This window comes from Lucilia sericata, unplaced genomic scaffold (genome assembly GCF_015586225.1).
Source record: "Lucilia sericata isolate MDLA Ls3-8-SP2 unplaced genomic scaffold, ASM1558622v1 Contig001579F_arrow, whole genome shotgun sequence".
Taxonomy (NCBI): domain Eukaryota; kingdom Metazoa; phylum Arthropoda; class Insecta; order Diptera; family Calliphoridae; genus Lucilia; species Lucilia sericata.
The window spans coordinates 52,107-77,708 of NW_023995499.1; the positions used below are offsets into that span (position 1 = coordinate 52,107).

The 25,602-nt window shown below is 30.7% G+C and overlaps 1 long non-coding RNA gene across 1 annotated transcript in view; it reads left to right on the top strand.

The window, feature by feature from the left end:
- The first annotated feature begins 418 nt into the window (after positions 1-418).
- LOC119612002 overlaps positions 419-25,602 on the top strand; it is a 47,295-nt gene continuing 22,111 nt past the window's right edge. The window contains exons 1-2 of the long non-coding RNA XR_005232102.1: positions 419-1,220; positions 17,189-17,242. This is a non-coding gene — a long non-coding RNA (uncharacterized LOC119612002). The remainder of the gene's footprint in view (positions 1,221-17,188; positions 17,243-25,602) is intronic.

Below are 25,602 nucleotides of genomic sequence, written 5' to 3' on the forward strand. Positions count from 1 at the left end.
TGTTAATTTAGAAACAAAAACAAAGACCAGTGTTAAGTATAGCGGCTAAAACAATGAAATTGTAAAGAACAGAAATGTTTAACAGAAAACTGTTAAGCACAGTGGTAGTGTTTAAAGAGAAACCCCTGACAAATACTCTTAAATGTTAAACGTTTAGAGTGGTGCTCTTAAAAATATATAACGCTTAAACGACTGATGATGATGGTGGTTGGTTGCTTGCTTGCTGGGCTCTGACTGAGTGACTGACTGACTCTGACTGAATGAATTGAATGGTATGGTTGGCTCGTTGTCACTGTGTTGTGTTGTGTGTTTCGCAGTGTGTTGTTCCGTTGGTTTGGTTGTTGGTAATACCGCGGCCCGAGTGTATTAAGCGTATTTGTATTAAACAACTGTTTGAAAATAATCAGTTGTAGTTAAACCGTAGCGCCGAACGGTCTAACAATTTTCTCTGAAGAAAATTTATTATATTTCTTAATTTTTCTCTGTTGCAAGTAAACAAAATAAAGAAAATCTTTATAACAAAAAAGAAAATTCTATTCACACAAACACACACACACATCTTAAGCAAAATAAAAAAAAAACGTTTGTACATTTGTACAGGCGTTGTTAGTTGTTAACAAAAAAAGAAATTATTTTAGTTTTTTTTTTAAGATTTGTTGACAAAATTTGTTTAATGTTTGGTTTGTGTGTTTTTTTTTTTAATTTAAAAAAAAATTTTGTCAATTAATTTAAGCCGGAATTTGGTACGTGTGCGTTTGTTTTAGAGTGTGCGGTCCAAAAAAACAAAAACAAACAAATTTGTTAATAACAAGAATGTTTAGAGAGAAAAAAATTGTTTAAACAGCAGCAACAGCAGCATTAAGAAAAAGTTGTGTTTTAATGATAAATTAAATACAAATTTATAATAAATTAAAAAAAATATAAAACAAAAATAAAGAATACTAATAACAAAACAACTAAACAGAAATACCTGATTATGACGTTTCAATTTTATTATAATTATAATTCTTAATCACTTTTTGTTGTGAAAAAAAATAACAAAAAATAAAACAACAAAATATAAATAAATTTTGTTTATTTAGTTAAATTTGGCGCGTTTTTTTTTTCTCTATAAAGTTTAATAAAAGTTTAAATAAAATTTAAACAAATTTTGTGAAAAGTTTTAAATTGAACATGAAAATTCTTGTCCACCCCGACGTATGAGTGTTAAGGAATTAATGGTAATTATTGGTTTATTTTGTTTTATAACTATTTTATAAGGAAAATAATATGAAATTATTAGTAAATTAGATTAAAATGTCATTTTCAAAAAATATTATTGAATTTTATATAAAACTTTGGTATAAATTATGAAAATCAATGCATTAAAAATTAAATTAAATTAAAATTTACTTATCTGAGAATCAATCTGTGACAATATTACAAAACTGTTCAATGAATTGCAGACGTCTCTTATTAAATTTAGTGCAACATTCTCAATTTTTATTTGATTTATAAGGAATCGGTTAAAATTTGTATTTTTGTTCGAATGCCATGATTACACAGTGAGACAAAATAAACTAAAATAGAAAAACCTGGTAACCTAATAGGTATTATAGAGTACAACACAAATCATTTTTTGAAATTTGTCAAACTCCTCAGCCATTTATGCCCAAAATTAGGGATTTTTCCAGTAAAAGTAAAGAGAAACAGATAAACGAATTTACGTTTTTGTATTTTGCTCCATGTCCGTCTGTCTGTCCATTTTTACAAATATAGTCTAATAGTTTTCCAGATATACGTCTTTTTATATTTACTTCGCTATTATTTCGAAAACGTTAAACATTTGGAATGTAACCTATGAACAATTTTAATAATCTAATTATTTTATTTAATTCATATGGTAGATGTCAAGGTCCCTATTGAAAGTCTCTACATTTTTTCCAAATGTTTACATTAACATCAAAGTTTTTTGTGCAAAATTTGAGTATTCTAGCTCTAATAGTTTCTAGGATAATAGAATTTTTGTGTTTAATTCACATGGGCGGTACCTTTTTGCTATGTTTACTTGGAGATCAGAGTTTCACAGATATATGAATTTCTAATTTAATTCATACGGAAGGATCCAAAACCTCTTCAATGTTAATGGTCTCAGTGAAAATTTTAATGTTTTAGCTCTAGTAGTTTCCCAGATAAACCATTTTTTTTTTGTGTTTAATTCATATGAGATGTGCCACTTCCCATCCATCCATTTTTGTTTTAAATATTCATGTCGATTTTCTCAGTTATAATAATTCAAGATTTTCTTTATATGGGAGGTGTCACGCCCACTATAGGTAGGCCATGTTAATGGGAAGACTCTAGCTAGTGCAGTTTCTGAGAAATGCGACTTTTAATAAAGTTTTTGTATGTGGGGGTGGCATAAAATCTGGCATAAATCTGGCACAAAATCTTTTTATCATAAGGATCATAATTGATTCCTCATATAACCCTCCAATAGAAAATTACATTATTTTCAATACATCGTTCAAAACTCAAAAGTGTTAAGAGATATTCAACAAACTTGATTTATACACTGAAAAAAATTCATGCCTTCGTTGTTTCGCACCACGAAATTCTTTCGTAATATATACGAAATTGTACGAAATATTTTAGTATAATGCAAAATAATCTTGGAAAAATTAATTTACATAAATTGAAAAAAGGGAATTTTGAATAAATATGGTAAAATTTACTAAATATTAATTTATGCAAACATTTTTGTTCATTTTAAAATAATTTTTCTAATTTTAGTTCAAAATTATTCTCCACACGAATTTTTAATTTTTTTATGAAAATAATTCGTGAATAATATTATACTTTTTCTTAAATTTTATAAAAATGTTGTAGTTTTATTTAATGATAATTTAATTAATATCATTATGTTTAATTTCGCTAAGATTTAAGAAAAAAATATTACGAAAGGTTTTCGTACTTTCGTAAAAATAGAAAAGGGTTTTATTAAATAATATTTCGTATTATACACGAAATTTTTGTAAATATTACGAAAATAGAAGTTACGAAATTTTTTTTCGTAAAATTGAGCATGGATTATTTTCAGTGTAGGAAATCATGACTCTTAAGAAATCTGAAGAGTTTGGTCCATAATTAGCCCATGTTCCCATAAAAAGTCTTCTTTCGAAAATGACCCCAACGTTCATAAGTGTTGAACCGGGAATAGAAACAGTTTCTTAATTAAAATTTGCAAATAATAGTAACACAGGCCAACAAATGTTTAACCCGGACGACCAAAGAATACTTTTCTAAAGGACTTAACAACCCATCACAATTCCATTTTTGGCCATATTTGAGATGCTATAAAACAGCACGAAGATTTATTTATTATGTTATGTCGTCTGAAAGCCTGCTATCACTGCTATATATTCTTTTTTTTCTTCGAGATATTTTAACCTAAAGCTTTGAACAACCGTAGCTTCTCAAATATGGCCAAAAATGGCATTTTTTTCAAACTTTTAATTTTTAATCACGGTTTTTTCGAACTTCGGCACAAACATGTTCTATGGGAACCTAAATCTTTTTGTAACGTTTTATAAGGATAGGCCCATAATTGACCCTACCGCCCATATAAAGCCCTCTTCAGAAAATGATTTTATAGCTCATAACTGGCTAAAAGAAGCATCTATAGCGGTGAAATTCGGCACAAACATGTTTTATGGGAACTTAAATCTCTTCTTAAAATTTTAAGTTTAATAGGAACTAAAATCATTTTCTTAAATTTTATGATGGATGGATCCATAATTGACCCTACCCCCCTATAAGGTCCCTTTCAGAAAATGACTTTAACGCTCATTACTGACTCAAAAATGCGATCATAGCAGTGAAATTCTACATAAACAAGTTTTGTGCTAGCCAAAAACTCTTTATCAAATTTTATGGAGATCGGTCCATATAAGGTCCCCCTCAGAAAGTGACTGCAACACTCGTTACTGGCTCTAACGCTCAAATACGACTACAGCTATGAAATTTCACACCCTACACCCCTATTAAGGTCCCCATTAGAAAATGACTTTAGGACCTGTTCCAAATATTTCCCTGATGTTCATTTTAATATCGACGTATGATTCATAATAGATCTAATAAATGAGAAAATTGCTTCGGTAATATCAAAGTTCATTAATAAGGATGATTTGTTGATGGTGGGTATATAAGATTCGGCATGGCCGAATATAACACTCTTACTTGTTTAAATGTAAGTGTAATTGGTTGGTTAGTTAACGTGATAGTTCACTGCTTGACAACCCTCAAGTAGAGGCGAAGAGGCTCCGTTTTGACCGGACCACTCCACTCTTTACATACAGTATTGTATAGTATTAGAACCAGCCTGTAACCGTGAGAAATATCAGGATATTATTAAGCATAGACCCAGATGTCTCAACAAGGTTAGATATGAAGTAACTGCCCAGAAAACAGTTTCTCTTAACGTTTAGAGCATTCACAGAGAAGATGGAAGAACGTTTCTTTATTTTCTATGTCTTTGCAACTGCGACAGTGTTGTTTAAAGGGGAGCCCAAGCGGATATGCATGTCTGCCTAGCACCCAGTGTGCTATCTATCAATCTGGATATAACTCCGGATACAAACAAGGGTAATATCAGAAAGGCCACCCATACTTGACACATCCTTCTGGCATTGTCTAACTAATAGGGAAGTGGTAGTATAAGAGTTTAATGAGAGAAGTCCTAATATTAACAAATTTTAAGAATAAAAAGAAATCTAGCTATCTGTCTGTCGGTCGGTCTGTCGGACTGTCTGTCTGTCTGTCTGTCTGTCTGTCTGTCTGTCTGTCTGTCTGTTTGTCTGTCTGTCTGTCGATCCTTCTGTGTGTCCATGTAAACCTTGTGCGCACGCTATAGGTCGCGATTTACAAGATAATTTGATGAAATTTGGCAAATAATTTGTTTTTTATACATTGTCCCAATATTGACAAATTTAAAATGAAATCTAGCTATTTGTCCGTCTGTCTGTCTGTCTGCCTGTCCGTCTGTCCGTCTGTCTGTCTGTTTGTCTGTACGTCCATGTAAACCTTGTGCGCACGCTACAGGTTGCATTTTTTAGGATAATTTGATGAAATTTCGCACATATTCTTATTAAAAAAAAAAAAAAACTGTGCGTTTAATAAACTTATGATTTCTTTTAAGTCATTGATCAGTCTCTAAACATGAAATCTTCAAACAAGAACAAAGCTTCCTGTAATTTTCTTCAAGTCTCATCAATGACTTGAGCAATTTTTTTAAATCTTTTATAAAATGTTTTATTTTACAAAACATCTATTTAAAATTCTATTTAAATTTTAAGTTTATTGCACAAAAAATAGACAATTCTTGACAATGTTACAAATTGTTAAATTGTATATATTTTATAATTTATTAACACACTCTCATAAAAATAAACAAAGAGTGTAAATAACATGCTATTTATTTAAAAAAAAAAAACAATTACAACAACAATAACAAAAATATTATAAAATTATTTACATTTTGCAAAATGTAAAAAAAAATGTGTATTTTCCATGACGTTGTGTAAAATAAAAAATAAAAAACAAATAAAAATGCGAGTTTTGTTCATATTATTTACAAATTCAATTCGAATCGATACAAAAAAGTATTATTTTCAATTCACTTTTCTTTAATAATAGCAAAAAATTAAATATTCATTCATTATTTATAAATAAAACGAAAAGGTGCAAAAATCATTAAAATATTAATTCTATTTTAGGTTATATTTATGAGGATTTTCAATAAAAATAAATATTTTGAAAATGAATATTCAATAAACTACTTCTTACATGTGTGTATGTTTGCAAGTAAATCCATGTGTGGATTGGTTCATATGAAAATGTTTATGGTATTACCGATTTTGGGGAGTTAAAAGCTGATCAAAGAAATAAAAAATGTTGGTGCCTACTCGACCCACGGCAATATAAATGGACTGATTTTGAAAATGTTTATGGTTAAAACCAGTTTAATCCCTCCTACAAAAATTTATATAGATCGATACCTAACGATATGCTGCCGTAGGACATCATTGGTTCGGCCATGTTTGCCTTTACTTTATCAACTGTTTTATTCCTAAGAATAAACTCTGCTGGGGAATTTTATATTTTATTTCTGTCTCTTCTTCTTTATCCATGTATATTTAAAATGTCATAAAACTGTCGCTTAAACATCAAACGAACTACGTGTGTGAAATTAAGCAAATATTAAATTTGTTTGCAATTTAATTTTTGTCTCGTTGGATTTAGACGAAAAAAAAACAATCGATTAAAAACGTTTAGTTGGCGGCTTAACTAATCGTCGTACTTCATGCATTTATGCTAATTTATCAACATTTAATTAATTTATGGTATAAAAGGTGATAATAAAAGATATAAATATGTACTTAGATGTCTTAATGGAATGACTAGGATTTGATAATAAGTAAATTCTAGGATTTGAGATAACATTTTGACAACAGTGACAAATTGTTTTCTTAAATTTTAATAGCCGATCATGAATAATGTAGTTGCTAATTGCTGAACTGGAACTGAAATATAACTGAAAACTATACGGAAATAGAACTGAACTAGCACTGAACTAGAACTGAACTAGAAACTGAACTAGCAATGAACTAGACTTAACTAGAACTGGAACTAGAACTGAACTAAACTGAACTAGACTGATCTAGAACTGACAAACTGAACTATAACTGAACTAGAACTGAACCTAGAACTGAACTAGAACTGAACTATAACTGACTAGAACTGAACTAGAACTGAAACTATAACTGAACTAGAACTGACTATAACTGAACTAGGACTGAAATAGAACTGAACTAGAACTGAACTAGAACTGAACTAGAATTGAACTAGAACTGAACTAGAACTGAACTAGACTGAACTAGAACTGAACTAGAACTGACTAGAACTGAACTAGAACTGAACTAGAACTAGAACTGAACTAGAACTGAACTAGAACTGAACTAGAACTGAACTAGAACTGAACTAGAACTGAACTAGAACTGAACTAGAACTGAACTAGAACTGAACTAGAACTGAACTAGAACTGAACTAGAACTGAACTAGAACTGAACTAGAACTGAACTAGAACTGAACTAGAACTGAACTAGAACTGAACTAGAACTGAACTAGAACTGAACTAGAACTGAACTAGAACTGAACTAGAACTGAACTAGAACTGAACTAGAACTGAACTAGAACTGAACTAGAACTGAACTAGAACTGAACTAGAACTGAACTAGAACTGAACTAGAACTGAACTAGAACTGAACTAGAACTGAACTAGAACTGAACTAGAACTGAACTAGAACTGAACTAGAACTGAACTAGAACTGAACTAGAACTGAACTAGAACTGAACTAGAACTGAACTAGAACTGAACTAGAACTGAACTAGAACTGAACTAGAACTGAACTAGAACTGAACTAGAACTGAACTAGAACTGAACTAGAACTGAACTAGAACTGAACTAGAACTGAACTAGAACTGAACTAGAACTGAACTGAACTAGAACTGAACTAGAACGACTGAACTGAACTAGAACTGAACTAGAACTGAACTAGAACTGAACTAGAACTGAACTAGAACTGAACTAGAACTGAACTAGAACTGAACTAGAACTGAACTAGAACTGAACTAGAACTGAACTAGAACTGAACTAGAACTGAACTAGAACTGAACTAGAACTGAACTAGAACTGAACTAGAACTGAACTAGAACTGAACTAGAACTGAACTAGAACTGAACTAGAACTGAACTAGAACTGAACTAGAACTGAACTAGAACTGAACTAACTGAACTAACTGAACTAGAACTGAACTAGAACTGAACTAGAACTGAACTAGAACTGAACTAGAACTGAACTAGAACTGAACTAGAACTGAACTAGAACTGAACTAGACTGAACTAGAACTGAACTAGAACTGAACTAGAACTGAACTAGAACTGAACTAGAACTGAACTAGAACTGAACTAGAACTGAACTAGAACTGAACTAGAACTGAACTAGAACTGAACTGAACTGAACTAGAACTGAACTAGAACTGAACTAGAACTGAACTAGAACTGACTAGAACTGAACTAGAACTGAACTAGAACTGAACTAGAACTGAACTAGAACTGAACTAGAACTGAACTAGAACTGAACTAGAACTGAACTAGAACTGAACTAGAACTGAACTAGAACTGAACTAGACTGAACTAGAACTGAACTAGAACTGAACTAAACTGAACTAGAACTGAACTAGAACTGAACTAGAACTGAACTAATGAACTAGAACTACTAGAACTGAACTAGAACTGAACTAGAACTGAACTAGAACTGACTAGACTGAACTAGAACTGAACTAGAACTGAACTAGAACTGAACTAGAACTGAACTAGAACTGAACTAGAATTGAACTAGAACTGAACCTTAAAACCTTTTAAATCAAAGATTCTCCCGATTTTTGCAATTTCTTTAGAAACGCAGTTAAAGTTTAATTATTAAAACTAACAGCTTACTATCGAATAATTTATTCTGTGTTAAAATTCACAGTAAATATTTCTTGATTTTTCCAGCGAAATTTTGAAATAAAATAAATAAGTTCTGCTTTAATGCACGTATTATAACTTTAAAATATATGTATAACCAGTATTTTATTTAGTATTATTATTATTATTTTTTGCTAAAACAAAAATAATAATTTATTTACTGTAAAAAAATAATAATAGAAAAACAACAAAAAAATACATAGAGAAAAGTCGCTATGTATAGAATAAAATTTTTTATGAGATATTTTTTACAAGCTTTCAACACACTAAATACTTCCACTTGAATTATAAACACCAGCACCACCAACATCTGTAATGTGAACTATGGGGCATAAACTAAGTGTGTACTACATTCAACTATTTCAGTCAGTCAAATAGCCAACAACAAACAGTCAGCCAGTCAGTCATTCATTCAGACATTCATTCAACCATCCAACCGCCACTTGATTGAAATCGCTTCGAAATATCAGAAATAATAATAAAATATATGTGTAGAAACAAAAAAAAAAACTACAGGGAAAATAACATTAATAAAAAAATAATATTGTTTTTGTTTTAATTTTTTTTTTTGTATATTGTTTAACGACGGCAAATTGGGAATTAATTATGCTTGACGTGTCGTACTTATAAACTACAAATAATACAGACAACTACAAGCAAAAATATTTTTATAACAATTTAAACGCGTCAGATATTTGAAAGAATTTAAAAGTTTAGTTACTCCAAACTTTTAGGTATTTTTTTCTTTGGTTTTGGTTTCGTAACTAGATTTGAACTAGAACTGAACTAGAACTGAACTAGAACTGAACTAGAACTGAACTAGAACTGAACTAGAACTGAACTAGAACTGAACTAGAACTGAACTAGAACTGAATTAGAACTGAACTAGAACTGAACTAGAACTGAACTAGAACTGAACTAGAACTGAACTAGAACTGAACTAGAACTGAACTAGAACTGAACTAGAACTGAACTAGAACTGAACTAGAACTGAACTAGAACTGAACTAGAACTGAACTAGAACTGAACTAGAACTGAACTAGAACTGATCTAGAACTGAACTAGAACTGAATCTAGAACTGATCTAGAACTGAACTAGAACTGAACTAGAACTGAACTAGAACTGAACTAGACTGAACTAGAACTGAACTAGAACTGAACTAGAACTAAACTAGAACTGAACTAGAACTGAACTAGAACTGAACTAGAACTGAACTAGAACTGAACTAGAACTGACTAGAACTGAACTAGAACTGAACTAGAACTGAACTAGAACTGAACTATAACTGAACTAGAACTGAACTAGAACTGAACTAGAACTGAACTAGAACTAACTAGAACTGAACTAGAACTGAACTAGAACTGAACTAGACTGAACTAGAGAACTAGAACTGAACTAGAACTGAACTAGAACTGAACTAGAACTGAACTAGAACTGAACTAGAACTGAACTAGAACTGAACTAGAACTGAACTAGAACTGAACTAGAACTGAACTAGAACTGAACTAGAACTGAACTAGAACTGAACTAGAACTGAACTAGAACTGAACTAGATGAACTAGACTGAACTAGAACTGAACTAGAACTGAACTAGAACTGAACTAGAACTGAACTAGAACTGAACTAGAACTGAACTAGAACTGAACTAGAACTGAACTAGAACTGAACTAGAACTGAACTAGAACTGAACTAGAACTGAACTAGAACTGAACTAGAACTGAACTAGAACTGAACTAGAACTGAACTAGAACTGAACTAGAACTGAAACTAGAACTGAACTAGAACTGAACTAGAACTGAACTAGAACTGAACTAGAACTGAACTAGAACTGAACTAGAACTGAACTAGAACTGAACTAGAACTGAACTAGAACTGAACTAGAACTGAACTAGAACTGAACTAGAACTGAACTAGAACTGAACTAGAACTGAACTAGAACTGAACTAGAACTGAACTAGAACTGAACTAGAACTGAACTAGAACTGAACTAGAACTGAACTAGAACTGAACTAGAACTGAACTAGAACTGAAACTAGAACTGAACTAGAACTAGAACTAGAACTGGACTAGAACTGAACTAGAACTGAACTAGAACTGAACTAGAACTGAACTAGAACTGAACTAGAACTGAACTAGAACTGAACTAGAACTGAACTAGAACTGAACTAGAACTAGAACTGAACTAGAACTGAACTAGAACTGAACTAGAACTGAACTAGAACTGAACTAGAACTGAACTAGAACTGAACTAGAACTGAACTAGAACTGAACTAGAACTGAACTAGAACTGAACTAGAACTGAACGCTAACTGTACTAGAACTTGGTGAACGAAAATTTTATATTTTTCTTTATGATTTAATTCTTTTAAATTTTAGCTTCATATATTTAAAATAAAATTAACATGAAAACAATTACAAGTCGTACGAGTAGTAAAGTATTTAAGAATGAATATAAAATAAAAAACGATTTTGATTTTGTTTTTATTATTTTCTTTCTTTTATAAAACAAAGAAAGAAAAATAAACATTTTGTTTTTTTTTTTTAAATTAATGAGTAAAAGATATTGAGGAATTAAATTTTTAGTGATAAGCGACTACAAAAACCTCCTACTTTTTTTAATAATATCTAGACTAGACTTTGAAGAAAATATATGAAACACCTGGTATTTAGGCGATTTTAGGAAAACCCTAGATTTCCCCTACTCTCTCTCTCTCTGTCGACAAAAGCTACTTTATAAGTAGATTACAATGTCCTTCAAATATATGACCTGACATGTTTAGGTTTGAACTAGAACTCATATTAGAAGCAACTGTTATGAATATGTGGGCCATGTACTTCTCAAAAGCTTCAGATCCATTTAACTTTCGTTATGGGGGAACTGTAGGGTACAATTTTCTTATACAATTTGTCTTTAAATGCAATTTTATTCAAAAAATGTGCTAAATATTAAACACATTTATGACCATTCTTTTAATAAACAAATACATAATATAAATAAATTATTTTTGTTGACTTTTAAACTCTTTCTTTAGAGATTTTTGTTTTTGCTTTTTTTTATTGTTTTTAAACATTTAATATTTTTGTTATTATAACAATATTAATTTTATTTTAATTTTCACGTACAATTTCTGTCTCATTTAATGGCCCCAAAATTAAATGTAAACGAATAAATAATTAAAAGAAGAAGATTGAGTATATAGTTCAATGCATCTATAACTTTATAGAATAATTAATTTTTTTATATATTTGTTTGGAAATATTTTCGGTTATAAAAAAATCTGAAAAAAAATCTGCCATGACGCAGCGTAATTATAAAATCATCATGCAATATACAATTTGTAATACGAAATACAATACAAATAATACTATTCAATGGATGGTCGTGGGGATAATAGCGACGACAACAGATACAGATACAATCACAATGACAACGACAACGACAACGATACAGCTACAACATTGACGTTGTTTGTTGCTGTTGAAGATGTTCAAGTCAACAACGACGACAATCAATGTGACGATTACTTTTAGTTATTTAAGTTGTTGTAAAAAAGTTTGTTTTAAAAAGTCTGATGGTTCTAAATTCGTAGTATTTATTGTAAGTGGTGGTTTTTATTATTGTTGTTGTTGTTGTTGTTATTGTAACAAGTATTTAAGAGATACACAAATGACTATTAAATTGCTTGTACTTGTATTCATACTCAACGTAGTAAATTTTGCTACAACTAAATGAATGAATGGATGGATGGACGTTTGAATATTTTACTAAATGATTGTATTTGAATGAGTGACTGTTGTGAGTGAGTGTGACGTTCTGTCCATCTGTAGTATGGAGGTTTTTTTTTCTATATAAGTATGTATATATGTATTTATCAGTCCATTTGTCTATCTATCTGCCTGCCTGCCTATTTATTTGTCTAGTATATTGAATTGTATTAGAACACAACGACTGACTATTTGCTAAAAATGTGAGTGAGTGGTGAAATTGCACTTTGTATTTGATTTAGAATGACGCATAATATTTAATACGTTATAAATGAGGCATCTAACAAGAATCGTATACAATTCAATTGATAAGATACACACAGATACACTTATAATTTGAAAACAGAAAAAAACATTTACAGTCGTTGAAATAATTATAAAGAATGTCTAAATAAAATTAGAACTGGACTATTTTAAACATAGAACTATTTTATAGACAAGTAAAAATATTTGGATCTTATTCTATCCAGTGATAACTTTGGAACTAATAAATGAATAACAATTGAAGCCTAGAGATCTTGAAAGACTTCGAAGGGATACATTGCGATATCCGAGGTCTGAGAGATGGTGTGTAAAGCCACACACTAATGGCGCTGGGGTAATGTTTTGTATATGGTGAGACCAAAAGACTGCTGTCTACTATGAACAACTGAAATTTGTCTAGACCATCAGAGAAAACGTATACCGAATGTAACTGATTCATTTGGAGCGGCCATTGGTCCGCCTAATAGACAGACCTTGCCGCACCCGACCACAATTTGTTTCTATCGATGCAGTACGCTCTCACGTGGACACGTTTCATTTCTGGACATAGTAGCGAATGAGGCTTGATTCATTCTTAACTGATAAGGCCATTTACTAGAAGGACAGAAATGTAGAAAGGTCAGTTCCACATATACCGTTATCGGCACCGAAACTGTTCCGAACAAATGTATGGAATTTAATTTTTGGGGGCGGAGAGAGGTTAATTAGTTAGGTAGTTAGTTAGTTAGTTAGTTAGTTAGTTAGTTAGTTAGTTAGTTAGTTAGTTAGTTAGTTAGTTAGTTAGTTAGTTAGTTAGTTAGTTAGTTAGTTAGTTAGTTAGTTAGTTAGTTAGTTAGTTAGTTAGTTAGTTAGTTAGTTAGTTAGTTAGTTAGTTAGTTAGTTAGTTAGTTAGTTAGTTAGTTAGTTAGTTAGTTAGTTAGTTAGTTAGTTAGTTAGTTAGTTAGTTAGTTAGTTAGTTAGTTAGTTAGTTAGTTAGTTAGTTAGTTAGTTAGTTAGTAGTTAGTTAGTTAGTTAGTTAGTTAGTTAGTTAGTTAGTTAGTTAGTTAGTTAGTTAGTTAGTTAGTTAGTAGTTAGTTAGTTAGTTAGTTAGTTAGTTAGTTAGTTAGTTAGTTAGTTAGTTAGTTAGTTAGTTAGTTAGTTAGTAGTTAGTTAGTTAGTTAGTTAGTTAGTTAGTTAGTTAGTTAGTTAGTTAGTAGTTAGTTAGTTAGTAGTTAGTTAGTTAGTTAGTTAGTTAGTTAGTTAGTTAGTTAGTTAGTTAGTTAGTTAGTTAGTTAGTTAGTTAGTTAGTAGTTAGTTAGTTAGTTAGTTAGTTAGTTAGTTAGTTAGTTAGTTAGTTAGTTAGTTAGTTAGTTAGTTAGTTAGTTAGTTAGTTAGTTAGTTAGTTAGTTAGTTAGTAGTTAGTTAGTTAGTTAGTTAGTTAGTTAGTTAGTTAGTTAGTTAGTTAGTTAGTTAGTTAGTTAGTTAGTTAGTTAGTTAGTTAGTTAGTTAGTTAGTTAGTTAGTTAGTTAGTTAGTTAGTTAGTTAGTTAGTTAGTTAGTTAGTTAGTTAGTTAGTTAGTTAGTTAGTTAGTTAGTTAGTTAGTTAGTTAGTTAGTTAGTAGTTAGTTAGTTAGTTAGTTAGTTAGTTAGTTAGTTAGTTAGTTAGTTAGTTAGTTAGTTAGTTAGTTAGTTAGTTAGTTAGTTAGTTAGTTAGTTAGTTAGTTAGTTAGTTAGTTAGTTAGTTAGTTAGTTAGTTAGTTAGTTAGTTAGTTAGTTAGTTAGTTAGTTAGTTAGTTAGTTAGTTAGTTAGTTAGTTAGTTAGTTAGTTAGTTAGTTAGTTAGTTAGTTAGTTAGTTAGTTAGTTAGTTAGTTAGTTAGTTAGTTAGTTAGTTAGTTAGTTAGTTAGTTAGTTAGTTAGTTAGTTAGTTAGTTAGTTAGTTAGTTAGTTAGTTAGTTAGTTAGTTAGTTAGTTAGTTAGTTAGTTAGTTAGTTAGTTAGTTAGTTAGTTAGTTAGTTAGTTAGTTAGTTAGTTAGTTAGTTAGTTAGTTAGTTAGTTAGTTAGTTAGTTAGTTAGTTAGTTAGTTAGTTAGTTAGTTAGTTAGTTAGTTAGTTAGTTAGTTAGTTAGTTAGTAGTTAGTTAGTTAGTTAGTTAGTTAGTTAGTTAGTTAGTTAGTTAGTTAGTTAGTTAGTTAGTTAGTTAGTTAGTTAGTTAGTTAGTTAGTTAGTTAGTTAGTTAGTTAGTTAGTTAGTTAGTTAGTTAGTTAGTTAGTTAGTTAGTAGTTAGTTAGTTAGTTAGTTAGTTAGTTAGTTAGTTAGTTAGTTAGTTAGTTAGTTAGTTAGTTAGTTAGTTAGTTAGTTAGTTAGTTAGTTAGTTAGTTAGTTAGTTAGTTAGTTAGTTAGTTAGTTAGTTAGTTAGTTAGTTAGTTAGTTAGTTAGTTAGTAGTTAGTTAGTTAGTTAGTTAGTTAGTAGTTAGTTAGTAGTTAGTTAGTTAGTTAGTTAGTTAGTTAGTTAGTTAGTTAGTTAGTTAGTTAGTTAGTTAGTTAGTTAGTTAGTTAGTTAGTTAGTTAGTTAGTTAGTTAGTAGTTAGTTAGTTAGTTAGTTAGTTAGTTAGTTAGTTAGTTAGTTAGTTAGTTAGTTAGTTAGTTAGTAGTTAGTTAGTTAGTTAGTTAGTTAGTTAGTTAGTTAGTTAGTTAGTTAGTTAGTTAGTTAGTTAGTTAGTTAGTTAGTTAGTTAGTTAGTTAGTTAGTTAGTTAGTTAGTTAGTTAGTTAATTAGTTATTTACTTCCTTCGAAAGTCCTCTATCGGGCCTGTTGCGCACTCCTTAACATGAATTTCGTTTGGGAATCGAACCTACTTTCTTCGGACTCATATATCTAATCAAGTAATTTCGAAGAATATTTTATTGGAACTGGGCCTAATTATAGGTACTGACCGTAAAATTTTAAATAAATGTTGATCCGTACAGATCCGATCGCACATAGCGTTTTAAAATATTATATGCACCTTTTATTGGTTTGGGGTCTGAAAACATATGAACCTTATAATTATTTCACCCACTTTATACATGTTGATAATAGCGCAAATATTAACAAGTCACAATAATTTATATTGCCCCCTCGAAGAAGAATATGGGGTTTCCTCAAACACAATAAGAGATACTTAAATAAAACGGCAAAAAAGGGCGAAGAAATTATTAAGAATGGTGGTGAGTACTTGTTTCAAACAAAATTAGGGCATTTAAGTATTTCAACCACACGAATCGACAAGTTTACGTCATAAATGAAGAAGCCAATTTTTTTTTTTTTTTTTTTTGGTCTTGTTGCTAAAACTACTCAATATGACTATGCAAGTATGTAGTATACGGAATAGAATACGGGCGGTCTATTCAAACGTCTGTCAGTCTGCTTGACTGTCTATTCACATATTCGTAAGTTAATCCATAACATATTCCATACAATAATTTAGGTCATAATAAACTGTGGCTCTCATATTCCTCTCAAATTCTTTTTCTCTTACCCCGGATAGCTGGATTTTGATGATGTTGCTATTGGTTACAATAACAACGCGATGCTTTAAAGGACTTAACGGCGTCATCAAGACAAAAAGTATCTAGATACAATAGTTAAATGTAAGACTTGAAATTATCAAAATAACATGTTCACATGTCATGTAGTTTTCTTTTTTTTTATTATTATATTTTACTTCTCACTGTTTTCTGAAAATAAACGTACTTGAAATGAAAAACTTAAAAATTATGGAATAGGAAATACGACAACCACAGCACAATACATAATAATAAAAAATGAATCGAAATAGGAAAAAAATATGTTGTAAGAGGAAAAAAAAAACATAGAAATGGATTTATGAAAATATGCTAATTTAACAAAAGGCAATCATACAACGACTGACTTTACCAGACAACTTTGTATATATGTATTATGTATTTATGTATGGACTGTAACTATATGCCACATGAAGTATCGGTTTAAGATTAACAGCCACAAAAAACACACTCATACTTATAAACATCAAAGTGTTTTTTCTTCTCTGAAGTTATACTTCCATATAAAATTAGGTTATAAATCAAATGTCATATTAAATGTTTCACAGATATAAAGACAATTTATATTTATTTGAAAAAATTTAAATAATTGATTTTCAAAATATACTGAGGCTTTTTTTTCTGTAGATAAAAAAGTAATTTTTCATTTTGATACTGGGCTATATACTTAATCAAATGACTTTTCATTTCCAGTTGAATATTTGATTTTCTTAAAAAAATATAACATGATTTATAAATAATATAAGTAAATTATATTTTGGAATTTTATCAGTTATAAATTAATAAATTAAGCATATAGCTTAACATTAATATCTGGGTGATTTTCTGAAGATTACCTTTTATAGGGTATTGGATCAATTATGAACTGAACGCTACAGAATTTCGATATATAATGGGCTATACTGAGGTATATAGTCTGAACTATAGGCTAGTCCAGACTATAGGCTAGACTATATTTCAGATCCAAAATATAAAATAGTCTATTGTTTTATAATATACTGTAGGACCCCTAGTTTTATTATATCTTATTAATAATATTTTTTCTTTTACAGATTCCACTGTCTTATAAATCTGACTGACCATATTACTGGTCCTAAGCTATAAAAGTAAGTTTAAAATGAAATGAAAACATTTTATTGTGTTCCCAAAAGATCAGGAACAATTCTAGTTATTATTAACAAACTCACTCCTACTAGTCCCCTTAATCTAATTCAATTTTAGATAACAAATTTTACATCGCGTGTAACATAATCCTAATAAATTATTATCTTACTTCCTTATCGATTTATATTTTAATATTTATGATTTTAAGTTGTCATAAAACTAAACGTTATTCACCCTAAATTTTTCTTTAACTCCATAATCATATTTCCTTAATTGTAAGGTCCACTTGAAGGTGTTGTATTACGCCAAAGGGTTAAGTTGTTAAGGCCAGGATATCATAGGAAAATCAAGACAAAACAAATTGCCACATTAAGCCATCCAATATGAAAAATCTCTGCAGACCCATCTAGACGAAGAGACATTAAGGAAGCACATTTAAGTTTTTAACAAAAAGAAAAGGGTGTGTTTCGAAAAGGTGTAATAAAGGAGACGTCTATAGTCATGACTATAGATCAGTCTAAAGTCATGGCTAGTATTGAGTATTGACTATAGAAAAACTTATATTCTACACCATAGATTAGTCGATAGTCTGGACTATAGAGAAGTCAGTCTATAGTCTTGGCTATAGATCAGTCTATAGTCTTGACTGTTGATCAGTCCATAGTCTTGACTATAGATCAGTTGATAGTCTTAACTTGGCTATAGATCAGTCTATAGTCATATAGTCTTGACTATAGAGAAACTTATATTCTAGACCATAGATCAGTCGATAGTCTTGACTATAGATCAGTCTATAGTCTTGACTATAGATGAGTCTATAGCCTTTACTATAGATTAGTCTATAGTCTTGACAATATATTAATATATAGTCTTGACTATAGATCAGTCTATACTCTTAGTCTTATAGTCTTAACTATAGATCAGTCTATATTCTTGACTATAGATCAGTCTATAGTCTTGACTATAGATCAGTCTATAGTCTTGACTATAGATTAGTCCACAGTCTTGACTATAGATTAGTCTTTATTCTAGACTAAAGATTAACCTATAGTATTGATTATAGTATTGACTATATATGAGTCTACAGTCTTGACTATAGATCAGTCTATAGTCTTGACAATACATCAGTCTATAGTCTTGACTATAGATTAGTCTATAGTCTTTACTATAGATTAGTCTATAGTCTTTACTATAGATTAGTCTATAGTCTTGTCTATAGATCAGTCCATAGTCTTGATTATAGATCAGTCTATAATTTCGAATATAGATTAGTCTTTATTCTTGTCTAAAGATTAGTCTTAATTTTTGACTATAGATTAGTCTATAGTCTTGACTATAGATCAGTCTATAGTCTTGACTATAGATCAGTCTATAGTCTTGACTATAGATCAGTCTATAGTCTTGACTATAGATCAGTCTATAGTCTTGACTATACATCAGTCTATAGTCTTGACTATAGATCAGTCTATAGTCTTGACTATAGATCAGTCTATAGTCTTGACTATAGATCAGTCTATAGTCTTGACTATAGATCAGTCTACAGTCTTTACTATAGATCAGTCTATAGTCTTGACTATAGATCAGTCTATAGTCTTAACTATAGATCAGTCTATTTTCTTGACTATAAATCAGTCCACAGTCTTGACTATAGATTAGTCTTTATTCTAGACTAAAGATTAATCTATAGTATTGATTATAGTATTGACAATATATGAGCCTACAGTCTTGACTATAGATAAGTCTATAGACTCGACTATAGAACAATCTGTACTCATTGCTATAGATCAATCAATAGTCTTGACTATTAATCAGTATACAGTCTTCACTATAGATCAGTCTACAGTCTTGTTTATAGATCAGTCTACTGTCTTGGCTATAGATCAGTATATGATGTATATTCAGTATATGACCGATACTATTTTTGTTATAGATCTTTTTGTAAAACCCTTTGAAACAAAAACACAGGTTCTGCAGGATTTTTTTGTTTCGTATTTTATTTATATTTATAAAGCAGCCAAAGTGGCAACATCGTCATCGCCAACAATAGCAACAACTGTTGCAAGTGCAACAACAACAACATCATCATTGAATATTTCTTAAACACATGTAACACCTGGCTTTTTATTTTGTAAATAAAAATGTTATTGCTGCTGTTGTGTTGTTGCTCTTGATGTTGTTGTTATTGTTATTGTTGTTGCTGCAATTGTTGTGGTACGAGTATCTTGTGGTCAACTAGAGTAATGTGTTCACATTCATAGAGCGTAAATGGGAATCTCTAGGCAGACATCTGATTGCCATTCCATGGTCTGTAGCTGTGTCTGTCTGATTTTTTCTGATTTTGTTACGTTGTTGTTGTTGCCTCTGCTGTCTGTCCGACAGTATACTCAACGTTTAAACTAAGTTGTAGCGATTGTTTACTGGCTGCTGCATTGCTATGATTGTTGTTGTTGTTGCTGCTGTGGCTACTACTAGCACGTCTGTGCAACATATGACAGGTGCGTGTATAAGAAAACTTATGCAAAAAAATGCAACAACGGCAGCAACAATTTACAGATGCATTGCCAACAAAAAAAATCTAAACTTGTGGTATGCAAGTACGAGTAAGCGAGTGCGTTTTATTAAAGTTTGTGTGTTGGACTAAAGTCTGTGTGTCTTTGCCGCAAAGTTGTTTTTTCTTTGTTGCTGTTGTTGTTGATATTGCAATTTTTATTATTATTATTGTAGTTGTCGTTGTTGTTGCTGCTGTAACGTCATACCGGTTAGTTGTTTTCATTTGACAGATATTTACAAACAAATGCAACAACAAACAAAGTAAAAAATCCAACATTATAAATGTTTCTACACTGGCAAACAAAATGCAACAAGGTTTTAATGTTTTAGCGCAAAAAGCGCAATCGTTTCATTGCAACATTGTTGCTGACACTGAAATTTGAAACTTCACACAACAACTACAACAAATTGCTTTTATTTACGAAATGACATTTTGCTTCATTAAACTTTAATGTTTAATCAAGTGAAAGAGTGTCCACTGACCTTGACGAGTAGATTTAAATTTATAGTCCCACGCAGGTATGGCATAAAAAAAGTGCAATAGATGTCTTTTTCTCTCTGACGTTGGTGAAAGGGTGTCAAAACGTAACTGACATTTTGATGTTTTTTTAAATGTGAAATGATATTAATTACAATCTTTATAGATTATAGAGAAATTGATTTGCATTTTCATGTGTGAAAAAAGTACTAGTTACCTGAAGACTTCCTTTCATCTTTGTTAAAAGAAAGATCTCAGGGGGCCCTAAAAGCTGTACAAAATTTTTGGATTAGCATTCCTTAAAACCTACCCCAAACTTTACTTAGGCTTACAGCACAACGAATACAACGAATATGTTTCAGGGTTTGCTAATCCGACTAATTTTGCAAATCTGTTAGGACCTCGTGAGAATCTTCAACGTACAGGAGATGATCCATACTGATGCAGTGATTAGATAAGATATAGATTAGACTATAGACTAGACTAGATTATGGACTAGACTATAGACTAGACTAGATTATAGACTAGATTATGGACTAGACTATAGACTAGACTATAGACTAGACTATAGACTAGACTATAGACTATACTATAGACTAGACTATAGACTAGACTAGAGTAGACTAGAGTAGACTATAGACTAGACTATAGACTAGACTATAGACTAGACTATAGACTAGACTATAGACTAGACTATAGACTAGACTATAGACTAGACTATAGACTAGACTATAGACTAGACTATAGACTAGACTATAGACTAGACTATAGACTAGACTATAGACTAGACTATAGACTAGACTAGACTAGACTATAGACTAGACTATAGACTAGACTATAGACTAGACTATAGACTAGACTATAGACTAGACTATAGACTAGACTATAGACTAGACTATAGACTAGACTATAGACTAGACTATAGACTAGACTATAGACTAGACTAGACTATAGACTAGACTATAGACTAGACTATAGACTAGACTATAGACTAGACTATAGACTAGACTATAGACTAGACTATAGACTAGACTATAGACTAGACTATAGACTAGACTATAGACTAGACTATAGACTAGACTATAGACTAGACTATAGACTAGACTATAGACTAGACTATAGACTAGACTATAGACTAGACTATAGACTAGACTATAGACTAGACTATAGACTAGACTATAGACTAGACTATAGACTAGACTATAGACTAGACTATAGACTAGACTATAGACTAGACTATAGACTAGACTATAGACTAGACTATAGACTAGACTATAGACTAGACTATAGACTAGACTATAGACTAGACTATAGACTAGACTATAGACTAGACTATAGACTAGACTATAGACTAGACTATAGACTAGACTATAGACTAGACTATAGACTAGACTATAGACTAGACTATAGACTAGACTATAGACTAGACTATAGACTAGACTATAGACTAGACTATAGACTAGACTATAGACTAGACTATAGACTAGACTATAGACTAGACTATAGACTAGACTATAGACTAGACTATAGACTATACTATAGACTAGACTATAGACTAGACTATAGACTAGACTATAGACTAGACTATGACTAGACTATAGACTAGACTATAGACTAGACTATAGACTAGACTATAGACTAGACTATAGACTAGACTATAGACTAGACTATAGACTAGACTATAGACTAGACTATAGACTAGACTATAGACTAGACTATAGACTAGACTATAGACTAGACTAGAGACTAGACTATAGACTAGACTATAGACTAGACTATAGACTAGACTATAGACTAGACTATAGACTAGACTATAGACTAGACTATAGACTAGACTATAGACTAGACTATAGACTAGACTATAGACTATACTATAGACTAGACTATAGACTAGACTATAGACTAGACTATAGACTAGACTATAGACTAGACTATAGACTAGACTATAGACTAGACTATAGACTAGACTATAGACTAGACTATAGACTAGACTATAGACTAGACTATAGACTACTATAGACTAGACTAGACTAGACTATAGACTAGACTATAGACTAGACTATAGACTATACTATAGAGTATACTATAGACTGAACTATAGACTAAACTATAGACTAGACTATAGACTAGACTATAGTCTAGATCAACGGTTCCCAAATGGGGGTCCGCGGACCCCTAGTGGTCCGTAGTAAAATCCTAGGGGGTCCGCGAAGACGAACGAAAAAAAACCATGAATAAACAATATTCTGCTTTTATATGTACATACATATGTACAAATATCTCCAATTTTTGTGCAATAATCCCAAATTTTTTGGTGGCTTTTTGAATTTTATTTTTTCGATTGTTTATCAGGAAGAAGCTAGGCCCTACAAATTTATTGTATAACTTTTATAAAGTAAAGTATTGCGTGATTTGTAATTTTTAATCCTGTATATGTACTGAAATAATGGTTTTTATTTCAAAAAATACTCTGCCTTACAATTAAATTAGGGATACTGGTATTCCGGAGTATGAAGTTCAATTCAAAGACAAGCTTATTACAGATTTAAGTTTATCAAATTGTAAGCAAAAGTGTTCTCGTTTGAAAGGACTAAAATTATATATTTCCAAAACAGAGGTGACTCTTTATGCATCTCTTTATAAATATTCCAATCCGACGTGATACACAGATTTTAACTGGATTTTTTCCACCAATACATATTATTAAATTAACATCAGAAAATCCATAGCGTTTCGCGTAAATATGTAGCCAAAAACCATGAAGTAAAATAATTCGTTGGTATTTTAAAATTCAAATTTAAGTTCCAAATTCACAGTACTTTAACAAAGAGTTCAAATCATATATTATGCGGATAACGCATTCCGCAACAACATAGAAGAAGTCCAACTTTCTTATATTATTTTCCCGAAAACTTAGCTCACTTACTCAGTTCACCCTTTGCAATCGCAACAAATTTTTGAAACGTGACTCCTTAAGCACATGTGACAATATTTGATAAAGAAACCATTTCGCTACCTTGAAGAAAAATGAACATGAAAGATCTCACGATCATAAAATTAAACATCATGTTAACATATCAACAAAGAAGTCATTCTATCTTCAAAACATGCAATTGAAAGCCTATCTGAAATATTATATATTCTCAATGTACGGGAATATTTTATAGATATGACATCTCTACATTTATTAGACGTAGGGATTAATGGACTAGGTCAATTTTCGGATGGACAATTATTTAGAACAATAAGATATCAAAATATGTATGGGGGTCCGCGAAATTAAATAAGTTCTTCAAGGGGTCCGCGAAGTAAAAATCGGTGGGAACCGCTGGTCTAGATCATAGACTAGACTATAGACTAGACCATAGACTAGACTATAGACTATACTATAGACTAGACCGTAGACTTGACTATAGACTAGACCATAGACTTGACTATAGACTAGACCATAGACTAGACTATAGACTAGACTATAGACTAGATTATAGACTAGACTATAGACTAGACTATACAATAGACTACAGATTCGACTATGGCAATAACTACCTAAGTTCAAAATCATGCACTAAAAATCAGAAATACATTAAAAAATCCCATATCTAGTTATAGTGGCTTTGATTGTCAAGGTCTACAGAATTCGACTTATTACATTACAAATTTACCTTTTTTCCCCGATAATTTTGTTGTCAAGTGTTTTAATTTTTTTGTTTTAAGAAATTCTTTTTCTTTTTTGTGTTAACAACAAAAAACTAGTACTGCATATTTTTGTTATACAAAAAAATTTTATATATAAAAATCTCTTTAAAAAAAGTTTATCCAGAGTAGCTATAAAACGTACTCGTAGACATTTGCTCCAAGTGTATGGAAGTTTTTTTTATTTTATTATTTTTTTTTTTCATAGCAGTTGAATTGTGGTTCATTTGTCTCAATGGCAGGCGTACAAAACTGGTATGGTTGCATTTTTCTCTTATTTAGACGCATTATAAATTCGTTACTATTTGGTCACAAATCACAAAGATTTAGATTTAGTTTCTTGTAATGTAGATCTGATTTTTGTTTTATTTTTATATTTTAAGCTGAAAATCTGTACAGACACATGTGCTTGAATGCATGTCGAAAATTCGTTTATACATTGATCTCGCATGTTTAAGTTTATGCACAAGATTTGATCAGATTTAGACATTAAATCAGATATTTAACAAGATCATTTCAAATTTGTTACAAAGTCTAAACTGGTAAGAAAGAAATATAGTAAAAAAAAAGTACACAAGTAATATTTATTAATGTCTTTTAGATCGAAAGACATACATATTTTCTTTGGGTTAGAAAGTGTGGGGTTTATGTGCGCTTAGAGCAAAAAGAAGCAAGCATATTAATCGGTTATATGTATTAATCCGCTTATTAGGATTTGTAACAAATCCAATATGACTATGAACGCATTTAATATCTTTGGAATTATACTAGTAAGATCACTTGTCATGGTATAGTCTTTAATACATAATACATACACGTGACCCCTCTCTTTGGAATCAACATTTTGAAGAAAGTCGCAGTGATGTAGGACTAAAATCTTCAATATGAAAGTGGGATAGGAAGGAGAAGGAGGAGGTGCTTACTATAGTCTTGTCTAAAATCTTGACTATAGTTTTGACTACAGTCTTCTCTATAATCTTGACTATTAACTTGTCTATAGCCATGAATATAGTCTTGACTATAAACTTGTCTATAGCCATGAATATAGTCTTGACTGTATTCTAGATATAGTCTGAATTATAGACTATAGTCAAGGCAAAACAAGTTGGACTATAGTCTTGATATAGACTCTAGTACAGCATACATATACTTGACCTCTCTATTTGGAAGGAACATTTTGAAGGAAGCTGCAAAGATGTAGGTCTAAAATATTTCATATTGAAATGGGTTGGGAACGAGAATGATATCTAGAAAAACAGTTCCATTTACAATACATTGAAAGTCTTGTCATGGTCCTAACTAGTCTATAATCTAGACTATAGTTTTGACTACGGTCTTGTCTATAGTTTTGTCTATAAACTTGTCTATAGCCGTGAATATAGTCTCAACTGTATTCTAGTTATAGTCTGAACTATAGAATATAATCAAGACTAAACTATAGCCTTAACAGTAGTCTGGACTATAGACAAGCTGGACTATAGTTTTGTCTATAGCTTTGTCTACAGTCTTGTCAATAGTCTTGACTATAAACTTGTCTATGGCCATGAATATAATTTTCTCAGTAGTCTTGACTATAGTCATGTCTATAGTCTCGACTGTATTCTAGCTATAGTCGGGAATATAGAATATAATCAAGACTTG